Genomic DNA, 17,788 nt, shown 5'->3' with positions numbered 1-17,788 from the left:
TTTTTTCTTCTGCCATACGCTTTCCGCCTTCTTCAATAACATTCCTTTCAAATTTCACATCATTTTCATCAGTGGTTCTTTTTTTATAGCGTTTTGAAACTTAAACTTTAATTATAATCACCCTGTATATAAAATTAAGTCTCATATTGCACAATAATTGAATAAAACATAAGTGAGCAGAGTCGTACAAAATCAATAAATATCATTGTGAGTATAACTCAAACATATAAACACCAACTTTTGTATAAATTTGCTACTACATATATACATTTACAAATTTTTATCTCTTCACTGGTGATATAATATAAAACCTTCCTTTTTGTCAAAAGAAAAAATCTGATGTGTACACCACATGACTTCCTTGTACGGAATATTAAATTATACGCATTTTTTCTTGCATTTCGTTTAAACTTATTGGATTAAATTAAATATTTTTCACCGATACCGCATAAACCACAATAGAATACATGCATTCTTTAAAATTCACTGTAGTATGTGTTTACCATACGGACATTCTGGCGCTAGATTCACTTAACAGTATTACACTTCGTTCATATTATAACTCATAAAGCACAAAATTTATATCATTTAAAGAATAGAATTATCTAATCGTTGCCACATGTTCTATACAAATACTATAATAAAGCTAGAATGATGTATAAAAGAAATTAAGCAAACAAAACAAGAAAGAAACAGTTTTTCACAGACGATTGAGTATTTCTCATTCAATTAATTAGTTCTCACTTCACGAGAAGGCAAAAATACATAAAAACTCAAAATATCTATATTAAAAATTACGAAGTAAATCTTAAACACTTATTTCCTCGAAAAAATTCCAGAAAGGATTAAGCATGATTTAATTGGCAATAATAAATGAAGGCGTTATCTTTGTTGTTGCAAGGCTAAGTTTCTCTAGATTGGCAACAAATCCACTAGTTTGCTGTTTCAAATGTAAACAATCAATGGCCGCCATGAAAATAAAGGCTTAGCGGCACTTATACAACTTTAAAATTGTTGATAATTCTAAAAATATTGCATACAGATTTACTAAAGGCATAAAAACCTTAACCGGAAGATAAAAACAACATAATTCAACCATTTTTAGTTCTACTCCTTTTTGAGTTATGCGAGATACGTACGTACGTACGTTCGTACAGACGCCACGAAAAATTATCTTCAGAATTAATTTTAACGCAGTTTTATAATTTTTTTGGTGGAAACGAGTCTTTTATTCCGTTCTTACGTACAGATATCACGCAAAAACATCATTAAATTGCATTCGATAGCGGTCAAAATGGATATTTTCGTTGAAATATGCTGCCTGAAACTTTTCGCGATTACAATACTTCCTTTTTACTTCGTACATGGAAGTAAAAATAGAATCTTAAGTTTTCGCCTAATTTATGTAATTACATGATGCCCTTAAGCAAAAAGAGATCGTTCTGTATACGGGAAGAATAATATATCAATAGATCTCAGTCAGAGAATTGCTCAGCTTCTGATCTACACACATTAAACATTATATAGATATTGTGTTATATTATAAATTACTGTTATTACAATTTCGTTTTTCATGAAGCTTTACGTATCATTAAGTTGCTTTCATCTGGTTAGGTTTCACACCGACGTTTATATTTGACTCGCCCACCAGCGGTCGAGCGGTAAAATCACTAAACATTGGTAGTTCGGTCCGAGGTTCTAATTCAGCGAACTTGCCGGCTGCATGGGCGTTTTCGTGGTTTTTCCCATGTGTAACGCGTATACGAGCCAGTTTCCCTTAGAAAGTCCTCCACGAAGGCATCCCTCCCTTCAAGCAGATAGCCCTAGTATGCATTGCCGTAATCTCAATAATGTAATTATGTCTGACTTCAAGTGGCACTCCGTTAGCAGAAAAGTACCGTCAAATATTTTAAAATTTATACACTGAAGTGATAAAATATAAGGTGAATCTTCGGATTATGGTAACTTAGCAATTTTTTGGCGAAAATTTGGCGACCAACCCTGCTACAGCAAGAATAAGAAACCCTGCTAAAAAAAGAAAAACCTAAAAAAAGAAACCCTGCTAGTTTCTTTTTTTTGGACGCCATTTTGTTTTCACAAAGATAAGGCTTTTTTTTTTATCAACATTTTTCCAACAATCTGCTAGCCAAATTACGCTTATGCTAGAACTTTTATGGAACCAAAAGTGCTTATTCATGACGAAGATTAGATGCGAAATTGGGAGAAAGTGCAGAATCGCCCACTGCTTCGCGCCTTTTTAAGAAGTGCACATACGCTGTATCCATGTACACGTCGACCTATTTTCACTTAAAAAAACATCCCAGAATTGCACAAAAATGGCATTGCGCACACGCTTGACTTTATCAATGTACACATCGATTTATTTTCACTTCAAAAGTCAAAGAAAATTGACAAAAATCCAATTCTTCTTACTCTTGTAAAAAGCGCCAAAGAAATAAGTCGGCGATTCTGCACTTCAGCAGCGAAATTGTTTCTCTAAGTGCTTATTAGCTCAAATCACGATCGGAATTTTCCGGAAAACGTCACATGACATGTCTCATGATCTCTCATTTCTCTGAGACAAAATAATCTGTGATTCGAACTGTGTACTAAAGTCCTACCTAGTAACCTTTGTCACCTTACCAAAATGTCGCCAAACTACCTGTTTGCATATTCCAAAGATTAGCCAAATATAATAGTCAAAATAAGAAACCATTATTGACAACCAACAGTAAATCTGACCTTAACTAACAGTTTTGTTGTGTAAAAAGCTTTTTTGCCTGTTTTTAACTAGTGAACGAGTATTGTTTATTCCTTGTTGTGCGCATTATAAGCAATATTATAAGTGTTTCAATCTACATACGGCGATCTGTTATACGAAGTTTATGAATTCCTCGAAAATATATTCGATGACGTTTACAGAAGACGCCGCTTAATGCGATTGCGGTTATTCGGATATTGTTATCGAATTGCCGCTCGTTTGTATTAGAATTAATCTTTTAAATTGAAGAAATGTCACCAAATAAAGTCTAAATTGCAAAAGTTTTAAAGTAAGGATTAAATGATTTCAGTTAACCATTTAAAATTAGCCTTTCCTCCAAAAACAATCTTAGTTTGATGTAGATTTTAAATAACGCCACCAATTTTGAAGGCTACCAGCCACAAGTTCCCTCTTTTTCAGAAGCAAAAACATTCTGCAGATTTTTTTTTAAATCCCGAAAGGAAAAAGTATCCTCGAAAACATCTACGCGAAACTAAATGCCTTGCCTTTTTTTGCTTACTTTTAAAAGTTACACTTTCATGAATTTGCACTTCATGGAATGTTACACTTTCCGAAGCTTTTATTGAATCGTTCGTAAATGAACTTTTGAATAAAAGACATTGTCAACAGTTAATGAAGAATCTACTGCATTTTCCTAATTAAAATGCTGAGATGCAACATCACAGAGTTACAACAACAACAAAACGCAGACTATTACATTATATTTAAAATAATTCAACAGCGAAATTTGAAAATATTTATCAATTATCGCGAATAGTATATTTCAAGAGTTTCGTAAAAAAATATATTAATATAGTTTGCTTCTTGATCTTTCACCTATATTCAGTACAGAATTCAACGTTGTAAAGCGAAGTAGTATCTACGTTAATTTCCAAATTCCGTAATTTCCATAGAAGTATCTACGCAATTTCCAACAATAGTTTGGTTTAGGTAACGCGAAGTGCAGATGCATTTAACTAAAGTTAATTTTTCGCCGTTTGTTAATGTTCGTATGCAAGTGCATAAACTTTGGGAAATGAAAGCTGCATTATTCGTATACGTAATCATTTCTTTTTATTTTCCCATTAGCTCAAATTTGGTAAATAATGCAAAACGTGCAAAATGCAGCCGAAATTTGGATTCCTTAATTCGATAATGCACTTCTGAAGCCATTTTAAGATTGAATTTAATATGAATTAATAAATATAATTCTGGTAAAATCTTTACCTCCGTTTAATTTTTACGGTGCATATTTAAGATTTCGTCGGAAATTGCGCAGTAAATTTACAATATTTCGTAATTTGAAGATACAAGAGACATAATCAAGAGAGAATTTTAAAAGTTATTATAACTATTAGATTATTATTATTAATTTATTCTTTTAAGAAATTGACTTGAAATATAATCAACTCCTATTAATAAACAATGGGAAAAAATTGGTGAACCGATGCTTATCTAGACATATAATGTTAATTAAAAAGAATCGTAGTTATAGTATATAATGAAATTAAAAGCACGTATCGGATTCGTACAAATAGTTATAGTAAATAATGCATTTACCTGGGATACATCCAACGTTAGAGAAATTGGCTTGCATCTTCTTTACAAATGGGAAAACCAACATGCAGACAGCACCTATAGTGGAAACCAAAGTCGAATTACCTGTAGCCGCTCGGCTGTCCAAAAGAGCAAATAACAACGAATACTTTTATCGCCAAGCTTCTGAATTCCTCAGACCTCATTCCTGGGGAAAACATTTTTGTGGGGATTTTAGCCCAAAATGGCAAGTAGTCTTTTGCGTTGTTTAACTTTTCGTTGCCATTCGGAAAATGTAATCCTTTAATATTAATCTGCTTGTTGTTAGCGAGCAAGCTAAGTTATTTAAAAGTAATAGATGCAGTTCTTAAGAACAGTATTTTTTTTTACTTACGAGTCCGATTCAATTAAATAAAAATGCATTTATGATATATCTAATTTAAAAATTCAATATTTTTATAGAACTACAGAGGCTGTTCACACATTTTTTAGACGAAGTATATTGTATTCACAAAACTAAATTACATAAAATTCTTGTATTTTAAATGTTCTATTTGACATCCCTTATTCTGAACTATCTTTCGGCACCACAATTTCCAGGATAATAATGCCTTTTGAAGAGGCAGAAGAGATATTCTATCCCATTCCTCCCGAACAGCTTTCCAGATTCCTGTTAGGGTTTTGGGACAACGTTTGGATTCCGAAAGCACAAAAATCCATAAGTGACTCATCGGGAGATTTAGTAGGGATATCGGTGAAGGGTATGGCCTTGGTACCAGCTTTTTGTTCCATTTCTTTTAGGAAATTTACAGTGGATTTTGATGTGTGACTGCTAGCTTTGTCCTGATGGAGTCTCACAGATAGATGGCACTGTGGGTAAAGCGATGGTATTTCATTCAGAACAATTGGCGATAAAATATGTTCCTGATAGTATTTGGAGTTAATCTTGATATTTTTTTGCACTCTCTTTATTTTTAAACTTGCCATTATAAGAAAAACCAGCAACAATCATGAATCCCTTAGAAAAACTTTCTTTCGATTTTTTGAACCATGTGCTTAAATTTTTTTCTCCTCTTTTACGAAAATAAATGGCTCTTTTTTTGTTACAATCATTTAAATACACCCATGCTTCATCTATTGTGACTATTGTTTTTCATTTTCTTTGGATAAGCGTTTCTCATATAGAATTCTGCAGCGTGTCCTGCGTTGAGCGATATGGTTTGGAAGAAGACGATGCACATTGCGTTTCTTCGCTTTCTTAAGATTTAAATCAACGTTTATCATTTTCTTTACAGTGGACAACGAGCATTTTAATGATTTTGACACTGTCCTTTGACTAGGGGGATTTTCTTTTAACATTAAACAACGTACCTTTGCAATAGTCGAAGATGTCCGTTTTTTCCTTGGATACTGGTTTGGAATTTTTGAGGTTCCTATTTGACGTTTTTTTCCTTTCTTGTTGATGATATTACCTATCGACGCTTTAGATATCACAAAACCATGACTCTCACATCGTTTTTGGATAACGGAGTATGCATATTTCTCTTCGGAAAGAGCGTCAATGTAGCCTTCGAACCACTGCTTTGCTAAATTCGCCATTTTGAATAAAAACAAAACTTTCAAGCCACAGACGATAATTTTGACTTTTAAAAATATAGTACAATTGCAATTACTTCTTTTGCAGCAAACGACCTTTTATTACCGCTTACCAAAATCGTCTAAAAAATGTGCGAACAGCCTCTGTACATTACATTTTTCCGTTTTTTAAATATACAGATTTCCAGATTGGAATTCTAAATACATGCTTTCCGAATATTCTATCAAATGTTTCGCTATTCTACCTGGATTTATCTATTCACAACGTACTCATAAATCATATTAAACTTTAAAAGAAACCTTTGGAGCGATCATTAAAATCTGAACGTTTTTCGTTTGAGGGGGCACTGTTTGAATATTAATTGTTTTACTGCCATTTGTCTTAACGAACTCTAATTATGTGCTATTCACGCTATCCCGGCAATGCATTATCGACTGAAATGTACTAAAGACTGAATGACGTAGTATTTGTTATGATTGACCAGAAATTTAAAGAGTCCAAGTGATATTAAATAAATTATGTTTCCCTTCAAATTCTGTTAAACATTTGTAAAAAGATGAATTTTTTGAGTAACTTTGTACATGATTTAAATTGTTTTAACATTGTATAAAATTTTTATTTTAAGTATCGCAATTTTGTTCTTCATTTGCATTGCATTTAATTTCTTTATTTTATCGGAAACAATTGCTGACTAAATTGACTCGTTTTCAAACAAATTCTTCGGTCTCCACAGTTTTATTCATCAGTGTGGCATGTCGACGGCAAAAGCAGAAAATTGTGATGAATATTAGTTAAAAATTAAATCCCTAATCTTGCTGAAGCAAAAGAACAGAATGGTAAACTACTGGGATTTCGGAATGAATATTAAGTAATGTATCTAAAAAAAACTTATTTCCCAGAAGGAAAAAATAGTTTACTAATTTTCTCTTATTAATTATTAGACAATAAGAAGTGTTCAACCGCTAAATCAAAACTAAAGTGACTTACCTAAAATAACGTAATTAGATTTCGGGGGAAGCAAAAGGATTCAAATACCAATTCTCCTATAGAAATCCTTTGCTTTTGAATCTTCTGCTACAAAAATCTTTTTCAGTTAAGCTGTAAAAATATATCTTATCTCTCTTTTTTCCGGATAAGAGCAAGATTGAATTTTGAAGTGAATGAATTGAATTCTATCATACTACTTAACTTTCTCATTAAAGTCTCAATATGTAAAATAACAGAGTTCTAAAATCAGAAGAAAATGCTTTTGCTACTCTTAAAAGAATACGTTCATCATGAATTTCACCAACTAGTCCGAAGTTTAACTAAAAATACGATACAAAATTCAGTTAATTTGTACAGCAAATGAAATAATTTCAGCTTGTTTTTCAAAGATTTTAACAACGAGCAGGATAATGCAACTTTTAGATGCTGTTGCTCACATTTCATCTGGCAAGCCAATTCACTCGCTATAACATTTCACGAATGATGACATATATGGGTCATAACATGCACGGGAATGATGACACGTACTGGAATGATGAGTATAACACTGCACGTTCCGATATTTAAGCACTCAGGCCCACCAATGGCCAGTTGGAAAAATTGCTGAACGCGGATGCATTTCCCAATGAATGTAGGCTATTTGGTGAGTTGGTTGGTTGGTATCTCGCAAATGTCCACATACTCGGCGAATGCCATCAATAAATGCTAATTTATCAGGTCCATTAAGAGACATTTATCCCCAAACTATAATACTTTTTTTTAATTGTAGAAACCACGTCTTGAGGAATCAAAGTTTTTTTTTTTTTTTTTTTTTTTTCACTTTTCATCTAAACCAATTTTTTGCCGTACAATCCAAATAAGTTAAACGTACTTTCGTCACTGAATATTATAATTTAGCCCAATTCCAAAGGTCTTTGCTAACTAAACCCTTTTCTTCTATTCCTCCCGGGGGTCGACGTGGAGAACTTTGCGAAGGTACTGCTTATGTACCTAACCAATTGCGGCCTTGGGAGTATACAAATTACAAAACTTGTGGTTCTGGAGGCCCCGGAGAGATCATAAGGTCGGAGAGGTCGGCCTGTGAGTCTGACAGGTCCTAAAACTGAGGGCTCTAGTAGCCCGGGGTCCTCCCGGGTACACTGGGTAATGTCCCTCTGCGACGGGCTGCCCGAGCGACTGGTAGGTAGCAAACTGGCGACTGGTGACGCCCTGGGTCTCTGTTGCTCCAGGTGCTTTGGCTCCGATCTCTCCAAGGTTCTAGACCAGGGTTTGAAGCCCTATGCCTAGTTCCGCAGGGTTTGACGACCCTAAGTGTCATTAAATTGACTGAGAGGAGACCGCCCAGAGATTGTCTTATCTTTTTTTCCTATTTGCTTCACTAATTTTCCTATTTGCTTCCTCATTACGCTTCTACCCTTATAGACAAATCTATGTGTATGATATTTTACAGTACATGGTGTCAAAAAAAAGCATGATGTAATGTCATTTTCAATTTCATTGCTACTAATTACTTTTAACAAAGCTTTAAATGAGTCCCTTGCTGAAAGTGGTTTGGGTCAATCACACTGCTTGCAGTTTCCACTTGCTTCGTAAGTAAAAGTAGGAAACAGTTGATATACACCGAAAAGGTAAAACCATTGCTCCTTAATTGGACTATTTTGGCACGATCTTCTCTGATTCCAGACATTGCCAATTAAAATTTTTCTTAAAATAAATGTGCCAATTGACTTTCGGTGGGTATTTTTCATTTCTTACGCTATCTGAAGCGCAGTGGGCTTCTCCACCAGTATTTATTTTTAGTTTAACTTATTAACAATGAAGTTAGTGCTTAAACAAGGGCTCTGTTCAAATATTTTTTCCCGTCGCTGTACGTCTCGGGCTTTTCCGATACCGATCGTGCAGCACTGCACGGAAGAAAAAAGAAATTATTTCTATATACTCTCCAACTTGTATTATGATGACTACATGAGTATGTATTTTCTGTTTCTATATTCGATGTCATATAACTACCGTACTTCTGTAGACTAACAAGCAAATGTAATACTCGCTTGCCCTTGTATGACCCTGTAATTTTTATTTAAGATCCAAATAAACTCCCGGTGCTGCCTCCTGGGGCCCCAGGGAGTTGTTGCTACTAGATAGTGGAGGATGCGGGACATATGCCTGCTTGCCTCTATCATACGTCAGGCGTCCCCGTCCTCCGACACTTGTATTATGATGACATCATTTTCATTCATTATGGCAAAGCACACCAGGGCTATCTGCCTGACAGAGGGGTTTGGTTTACATGATTACGGCAAAACCTCGAGGGCTGTCTGCCTAAGGAAATGATGGATTCGTGGAGGACTTGCTCGTATACACATTAACACTTGCTCTATGCGAGCTCTAAGAGAAACTTGCTCGTATACACGTTACACACGAAGAAAACCACGAGAACGCCCCTGAAGTCAGCCCGTTCGCGAGATTCGAACCTCGGTCCGAAATACCAATGTTGAGCTACCTTACCGCTCGGCCGCTGGTGCGCGCTAAGGCAAGGGATGCCTTCAATGGAGAACTTTCTAAGACAAACAGGGGGCCCACCAGCGGCCGAGCGGTACAGTCACTGAACACTGGTAGTTCGGTCCGAGGTTCGAATCCCGCGAACGGGCTGGCTGCATGGGCGTTTTCGCGGTTTTCCACATGTGTAACGTGTATACGAGCCAGTTTCTCTTAGAAAGGCCTCCACGAAGGCATCCCTCCCATTAGGCAGATAGCCCTAGTGTGCTTTGCCGTAATTAAATAAACTAAACCAAACTAAGAGAAACCGGCTTGTATCTGTGTTACTTATGGGAAAACCACGAAAAGGCGAATGCAGCTAGCTCGTTCGCGGAATTCAAACCCCGGTTGAATTAACAGTGTTCAGAGATTTTACCGCTCGTCCATAGGTTAACCAGATCTCCGAAGATTCCAGCGCCAATCATTCCGGCTGTAGTTATAAAGGAACAGCTAGTTAATCAACAAATACAAGCTACGCGTATGATACATTTAAAAAAAAAAGTCCCTTTAAACGCTTATCTTAATCTTTCGAATGAAATTTGCACAGGTCCCATTAATGCACAAGGTTCTCGATATCAATATCCTGTAATTTCAAAAATATACTATTGCAAGTCATGTCCCGATTTTTAACAATTCTTCAAAATACGAGGGGAAAAATAGAAAAATATCAGTTAATTTCTATCAATTTTTACAAAAACTACACCAGCTTATCCAGAATGAATAGGATTGACAAAGCACAACTGGTGCAACCGGTGTATTCGCGGCAGAATAAGAATCGCTGAGATTTCACCGGGATGCAAAAAGCTATACTTGAGGATGACTTTTTAAAGGCTCTTATTTGCTTAATGTTTCGAAGGGAAAAACGGCTACTTCTACTTTCCGGTTATTTGAATGAAAATCGGATAGTCAAGCTTTTACTTTATATGCACCTCTATGTTTTGCTTCTTCCTTCAAATGCATACTTTTCATTTTGAAAACTGATTTTCTAAAACTTTAATTTGCAGATGCACAGTCGATAAGTGTATTTTCGGAAGTTAGTTTCATTCTTTCATTTTCTGTGCACTTGAGGTTTGCTTTTCTAAACCGGCTCTTGGTCAAGAACTAAATTACTTAAAAGCAGTTACTACTGACAAAGGCTTTCCGCCTAACATTATTGGCCAAGCGGTTAAAAAGTACTCAAGACATCAAAAAGCACTCTCTCGTTTTAGATCATAAGAACTCTGTTGTCATTCTTTTCTTTCCAACGATTAGCTATAAAATTGCACGTTTTTACAGAAATTCAACTTTCCGTTCGTTTTTTTCTTCTTTCAGTATAATTCGCAGTTCCATACTTAACCACTTGCGCTACGATTAAACTTCACGGTTGCGGTGCCGTGCGCTACAATTAAACAAGCGGTAAAGTGTCTCATTTACACCGCTCCGCGTCTGCGAGTGCAATCCAGAGCTGTAACTCGAGAAATAAACTGTTTGAAATTAATCAATTTCTTGACTTATTTAATAACTTCGGACGAATGGTAATATATTTCGCAGAGAAAACCTTTTTAATTAACAACGAACTTATTTATTTAGCATTCTAAACATTACAAAAAGAATAACATTCCGTGAGTTATCAAGCTCAAAGCATTATATAAAAAACATAACTGTTGCCACAAAAAATCTACATTATAATGAACATATTAAATTATTGTGTATTAACCGAGTTCGTGCATGTTCCTAAACATAAACAATCTCGTTGTTAGGCGACGTGTGCACCACGTTATTTTCATTTTTGTGATAAATGCCTATCGACGTGGTGTTCACGTCGCTCGCGGTTTGAGACAAAAGCGTCTCGACGTGCGTGGCACGTCTTTTTAGCGCAAGTGGTTAAGAACCCTTACAGGATATGAACTCCAAGAATATACAGGGTGTCCCATAAATAGCGTCCAAATTCTGCACAACCAGATTCCTCTTTGGGAGTACATAAAAAATGTCCAAAGAACTGTACCCGTACGATCCATAATTTACAAGAAAAATACATCATAACCGGTGCAATGAAAAACGCTTTATTTGACACATCAGCAGCAGTATTTATAAAGGCAGATGTTCAAGGTGCCCGCCGTGAATATCGAGGCAGACTTTAGCGGGTCCTGGAATGGATGAGTGCACACGTCGCAGCAGCGCGTTGTCTACCGAAGTTCAAGCAGCATGCAGCTAAGCGATCAAGTCCGTTTCTGTAGTTACTAAGTCTCGATACACCAATTGCTTAAGATGTCCCCATAGGAAAAAAATCCAACGCTGTGAGATCTGGCGATCGCGGTGGCCATAGAACCGGAGCCCCACATCCAAACCAGCGGCCTGCGTATTCCATATCCAGCCAATCACGTACAGAAGAGATAAAATGCGCCAGAGCTTCACCCCGCTAGAACCATCGGCGATATGACGTCATAATTTTCTTTTGCAGTTATATCGAAAACTATGGACTGCACAGGTACAGTTCTTCGCGCATTTTTTATGTAATCGGCACGAGGAATATGGCTGTGCAGAGTTTGGATGCTATTTACGGGACACCCTGTGTACAGGATTCGCTGACAATGTAATCAATTTACACTGATCAAACTGAGAATCCCGTAAAATTTCGAGCTACAGAATATGAGACATATGTTCTATAGCCCGAAATTTAAGCATTTCACATTTATAAAAATCTTTCAATTATAGTTAGCCATCCCAGTTTCAATCCGTCTTTACCCTCAACTTTTAAGGAAATTATTTCCTAGTTGTTTTCAGTTTTTGTCAATAGATGCTACCCTTTTTTTATTGACAGCTTCTCTTTCGTCACTTGCATTACTGCAGCTGGTTCTATATTTAAACCTTCGAAAAAACTAGTCTTACAAATTTATGAATATTACCTCGATTCTTGCAGCTTTAACACAGTTTATATTTCATAACCAAGATTACACTTTTCATACGCTTTAGCATAGATTCAAATAATTTTTTTTATGTGTTAAAATTTGCTACATTCCTACACGAAAATTGCTTTTGGCAAAGCTTTTGAAAAAGTATCATGTTTCCTTGTTCTTTTCTTCAATCAGTTCCATGTATGTTCTATAGAAATTAAGTTCCGAATATGGAAAAGGTTTTTTAATTTCAGCATAGTTGTAAAATAACCACAAGGGCTGTATGTTAAGGACAGTAGGGCTGTATGTTTAAGATTGTATAATTACAATATATCTTTAAACATACAATCTTATCAACATACAGACAGTTATTCTGATAAAACTCGAATGTATTTTGCATTCCAGGGTTTTTCGCAGACGTTTCCAGATTTTCATTAAGAATATTTATATATTTATACCAATCCATATTATTTTAGACAAACGCTATTTTCGTATTCTAAAGACAAAGAAACATCTTCATCTGTATCCCTATGCGTGACATTAGGCAGTAGGTTTTCGAATTCAGTTCTTAATTCTGATTTTCTCAGCTATTTATTCGTCTGTAGAACAAAAAACTTTACTTACTGTAGATTTTGCGAAGGCTAGGCGTAGTTTCACTTACTTTCTTTTTGATGAAAAATTTCCTTCTTGCCGATCGCCCTTTTTATTCGTGTGCTCTAAATGATTCTTCTAAAAGCTTCAGGAATAATTTTTATTGCAAACCGTTCTTCTAAGTCCGCTAAACGATTTATAGTACAGAAAACGAGAGAAAAATATCCACGATTCCTTGGTGTCAGCTTAAAAACTTCTCTTTAACGGCCAAAACAATTACTTACTACTTTTTGTTTTCCAACAGAAATAAAAAACATAAAACAGCACAATGTTTTCTGGCTCCATTTTCTAAAACATTTAAGTCTCCTCCGTTCATTTTTAAATTTAAAAAACACGTAACTCAAGATTTATTCTACTAAGAAACTTTCGTAAAACAATGAAAGCAACAGATGATAAAAAATTTCAGAATTTCCAAATTACTTATATATTTTATAAAAACGTTTTATTTCAAATAAAAATATCATACGTGAAAGAATATCACAGAGAAAAGATGTGAAAATAGTTCAAATATTAATGCATTCACATATTACAATCATTTTATACAATATGATATAAATTAAAAGAATTTGGTGTATTTAATTTTGGCAAAGCACACTAGGGTTATCTGCCTAAGGGGAGGGATGCCTTCGTGGAGGACTTTCCAAGGGAAACTGGCTCTTATACATGTTACACATGGGGAAAACCACGAGAACACCCATGCAGCCAGCCCGTTCGCGGGATTCGAACCTCCGACCGAACTACCAGTGCTCAGCGACTTTACCGCTCGGCCGCTGGTGGGCCTTAAATGAATTTGATTTGCAGTCAAAATGGATATTTTCTTTGAAATATGACGCCAGAAATTTGTCGCGATTAAAATACTTCCTTTACTTCGCACAAGGAAATAAAAACACAAGCAATTTAATTTTTCAGAATTTTAAAATATGCGCCTTCTCTTTATTAATCTTGATTTCATTCATGTACCTTTTTAAATTTTATTGCTGCTTAATTTTTAATTTTATTTCTGCAGATTAAACGAAATTTCGTTTACTCGAAATTAATGATAGGAACTCAGCTTATAAAAACGACTATATACAGAAACAAAGAATGAAGAAATACAATCTCTACATACTTCTGATTTTGCAGATAAATTAACATGCAAATAATTATATAGCAAATAGTGATTATAAGTCGGTAACAGTGATAAGTATAAAAATCGCTTATGTACACCACATGACTTCCTTGTATGGAGTATTAAATTATACGCACTTTTTTCCTTTATTTCATTCCAACTTGTTCACTCGAATTTCACTAGAGATATATTTCTCGTTCAATTAATGCAGTTATCACTTCGCGGCTGCTGAGTTTCAAATGTAAACATATGGCTGCTATGCTAAAAAATTAGGCTTAGCCGCGCACATAAACAACTTTTAAATTGTTGATAATTCTAAAACTGTCGCACGTAGATTAGCTAAAGTTACCCGACATAACAACATAATTCAATCATTTTTAAAGCAAAAATTACTTTGTTTACCAACATATAAGAATTAAAACAATTGAGCTCATGGAGCCGAGTAACAGAGTGGGTGTGGGTATATATATATATACTTTTGGTGCGGCCGATTGCAACTAAAAACGAAGGTGCACAGCTACATGTTAGAGCAGCCCTATATACAAAATTTAAATGTTCTAAAGCTACTCGCGTTTGAGCAATGCGAGATACATACATATGTACGTACAGTCGTAAAAAAATATCTCTTCTGAATATATTTAAAATCCTTTTTGCAACCCCTTTTGGGTAAAAGAGTCATTTATTCTGTCCTTACGTACAGATTCCTTTACTTCGTACAAGGAATCAAAAAGTTGTTCGCTGGTGGAATTAATATATTGGTACACTGTAGCAAAAATAGACACTGTAGCCTATTGGTACACTGTAGCAAAAATAGATTATGTAATTCTCGAAAGATTAAAGAAAGGCGAAGCAATTTAAATATCTTGTGTTATCTGTAAAACTGCTTGTAAGAATGAAGAATTTTTCTTTTTACTTTTTTTATACGAAGCAAAAAGGAAGTATTGTAATCGCGAAAAATTTCAGGCATCATATTTCAAAGAAAATATCCATTTTCACCTCTATCGAATGCAATTTAACAATGTTTTTGAGTGACATCTGTACGTAAGGACATAATAAAAGACTCTTTATCCCCCCAAAAGTTATGAAATTGATTTAAAATGAATTCTGAAGAGAATTTTTCGTAGCGTCAGTACTTCCATACGTACGTATCTCCCATAACTCAAATACGAGTAGCCTCAGAACGTTGAAATTTTGTCTATAGGACTGCTATAACATGAAGATGTGCATCTCCTATTTTGGTTGCAATCCCTATTTTGGTTGCAATCGGCCGCATCAAAAGTCAATAAATATATACATATATACATTCGCTCTTTTACTCGGCTCAGTGATCTCAGTTTCTTTATTCTTATATGTTTGTAAATTATGCATTTTTTTCTTTAAAAGTGGTTGAATTATGTTGTTCTTATCTTTCGGTTAAGGCCTTTATGCCTTAACAATGCAATATTTGTAGAATTATCAACAATTTAAAATTTGTTTAAGTGCAGCTATGCCTAATTAATTTTTCCATGGCGGCCACGCTTGTTTACATTTGAAGCCGCAGTATAGGGAATTTGTTGCCAATCTAGAGAAACAAAGCTTCGCAGCAACAAAGATAACGCCTTCTTTTATTATTGCGAATTAAATCATGTTTAATCCATTCTGGAATTTATTCGAGAAAATAAGTGTTTAAGATTTACTTCGTAATTTTTAATACTGATATTTTGAGTTTTTATGTAGTTTGGCTTGCCGTGAAGTGAGAAAGGAATTAATTGAATGAGAAATACTCAATCGTCTGTGAAAAATGGTTTCTTTTTTACTTTTTTTGCTTAATTTCTTTTTTACATCGTTCTAATTTTATTATAGTATTTGAAAAGAACATGTCGCAACGATTAGTTAATTCTTTAAATGATATACATTTTGTGCATTCTGAGTTATAATATGAGTGAAATATAATACTGTTAAGTGAACCTAGTGCCAGAGCGTCGCTATGTTAAACAAATAGAGTGAATTTTAAAGAATGCCTTTATTCTATTGTGGTTTATGCGCTGTCGGCGAAGTAGATTTAATTAAATCCAATAAGTTTAAAAGAAGTGCGAGAAACAAATGCGTATAATTTAATATTCCGTGCAAGAAAGTCGTGGTGTACACATCAGCTTTTTTATTTATTTAATAAACAGTGTTTCTGTACAGTTCTGTGTTATACGTACTTTCCGAAGTGCTAATTAATGATACTAAATTAATTCTTGAAATTAGTTTAGTAGGATTGCTTCTTTCAACACTGTGTTTTCGTTTTAATTTTTCCAAATTTTCTTCAGAAGCAATGTTTTACATCTTAAAGAATTATACAGTTAGAGAGAAAGTTATAAATGTAAAATGCTCACCTGTATCACCCTGAAAATCTTTGAAAATAGGTAACCTCTTGTAATGCATAACCGTTGAAAATAACATTAATAATCAACACTAAAACTTCTCGAGTTATAATTAAACTACGATTTATTTACATAGATTAAAATGAAAAGAAAGGGGGAAAAAAGTTACATCGCCGGCTTCGCTAACATATCGTCTGCTCGTTTATCTGAATGGCGAATGAAAGTTACGTCATGCAGTTACAGTTGTGTGGCGATTTTCGCAGTTTTCATATTATATTTAAGAAAATTAAACAATTCCTTTATGTTCAAGAAAAAATTAGTTAGCATATTTAACCTTAGTTTAAGAACAATAGTTAGTACATGTTGTGTTTCAACAACAATTTCTTTTATGATTAAGAACATTAGTTAGAATATTTTACAAGTTTGAGAGCTATAAATTTGACGATAAAATACGAAAACCATGCTTTAAAAAGAATATTTGTTATATGCGCCTATCAAATGAACTGTGAAATTCTGTATAATTTTTCAATCAATGTAATAAAACAAAGAATTGATTTTCTTGAACAAAAGTACTTGGTTTCTCTCGCTTTTTAATCATCACTTTAACTTTTTTTTGCTCTGCTTGTAATTAAATCATTTGCCAAGCATCAGTAAAAAATATATTAAAAGTAAGAAAAAAATGGATGTTATAATATTTTTTAGGAAATTCTACAGTTTAGGCTTTGAATTGTTTCTTCGTAAATAATATTATAGGTGTTAGAATAAATTAGTGTTAGTTTTGTATAATAAAACTGGCAACATCAAACGAGCGCCAAACGATAAACTGACGAGAGAGGATTCTACCTATATGTTGATGAAGTCTTAAAAAATTTTAAATGTGTGTTGTACTTGAGTCTAAGCTCTGTTCCTTTTCGGAATATACTCGTGATATTATTGCCTAATAGGTAAGTCTGAAAATATATAAAATATTTATGAATCTTTTGTAAATTCTTTCTTTAACACTTCAATTTAAATGTTGAAGAATTTTATTTTTGTGTTCTAATTGAGTTAAGCAAACTCTCTAACTTGTTAAATAAATATTTCATAGTTATTCTAAGTTATGATTCTTTAATAAAACTGTGACAAGTAGATGGTAGTGTACTTAAACGCCTTAGCTGTTTTGAATGCACGACATACCAAATGTTGATCATACATATCTAGTTTATTTTATTATTATATTTTTGGTTTTCTAAGTAAAAAATAGATTGAAAAGGAAGAAACAGTGGTGTTTATTATACTTTTTAAGAAATTCTGTAGATTAGGCTATGCATTTGTCCATCGTAAACAATACTGTAAATCATTAAACACCGACGTATTCAATGATTACGGTATTGTTTACAACTACAGTATTGA

The 17,788-nt window shown here is 34.2% G+C and overlaps 1 long non-coding RNA gene across 1 annotated transcript in view; it reads right to left on the bottom strand.

Annotated features, from left to right (window-relative positions):
* Positions 1–17,788, bottom strand: part of LOC146993025 (uncharacterized) — a 255,416-nt gene that overhangs the window by 147,290 nt on the left and 90,338 nt on the right. Inside the window, exon 2 of the long non-coding RNA XR_015039090.1 lies at positions 4,322–4,396. This is a non-coding gene — a long non-coding RNA (uncharacterized LOC146993025). The remainder of the gene's footprint in view (positions 1–4,321; positions 4,397–17,788) is intronic.

This window comes from Stegodyphus dumicola, chromosome X2 (assembly GCF_044657685.1).
Source record: "Stegodyphus dumicola isolate Sdum_Otavi_A_Nest chromosome X2, ASM4465768v1".
NCBI lineage: Eukaryota > Metazoa > Arthropoda > Arachnida > Araneae > Eresidae > Stegodyphus > Stegodyphus dumicola.
This window is presented reverse-complemented; position numbering and strand designations above follow the sequence as displayed.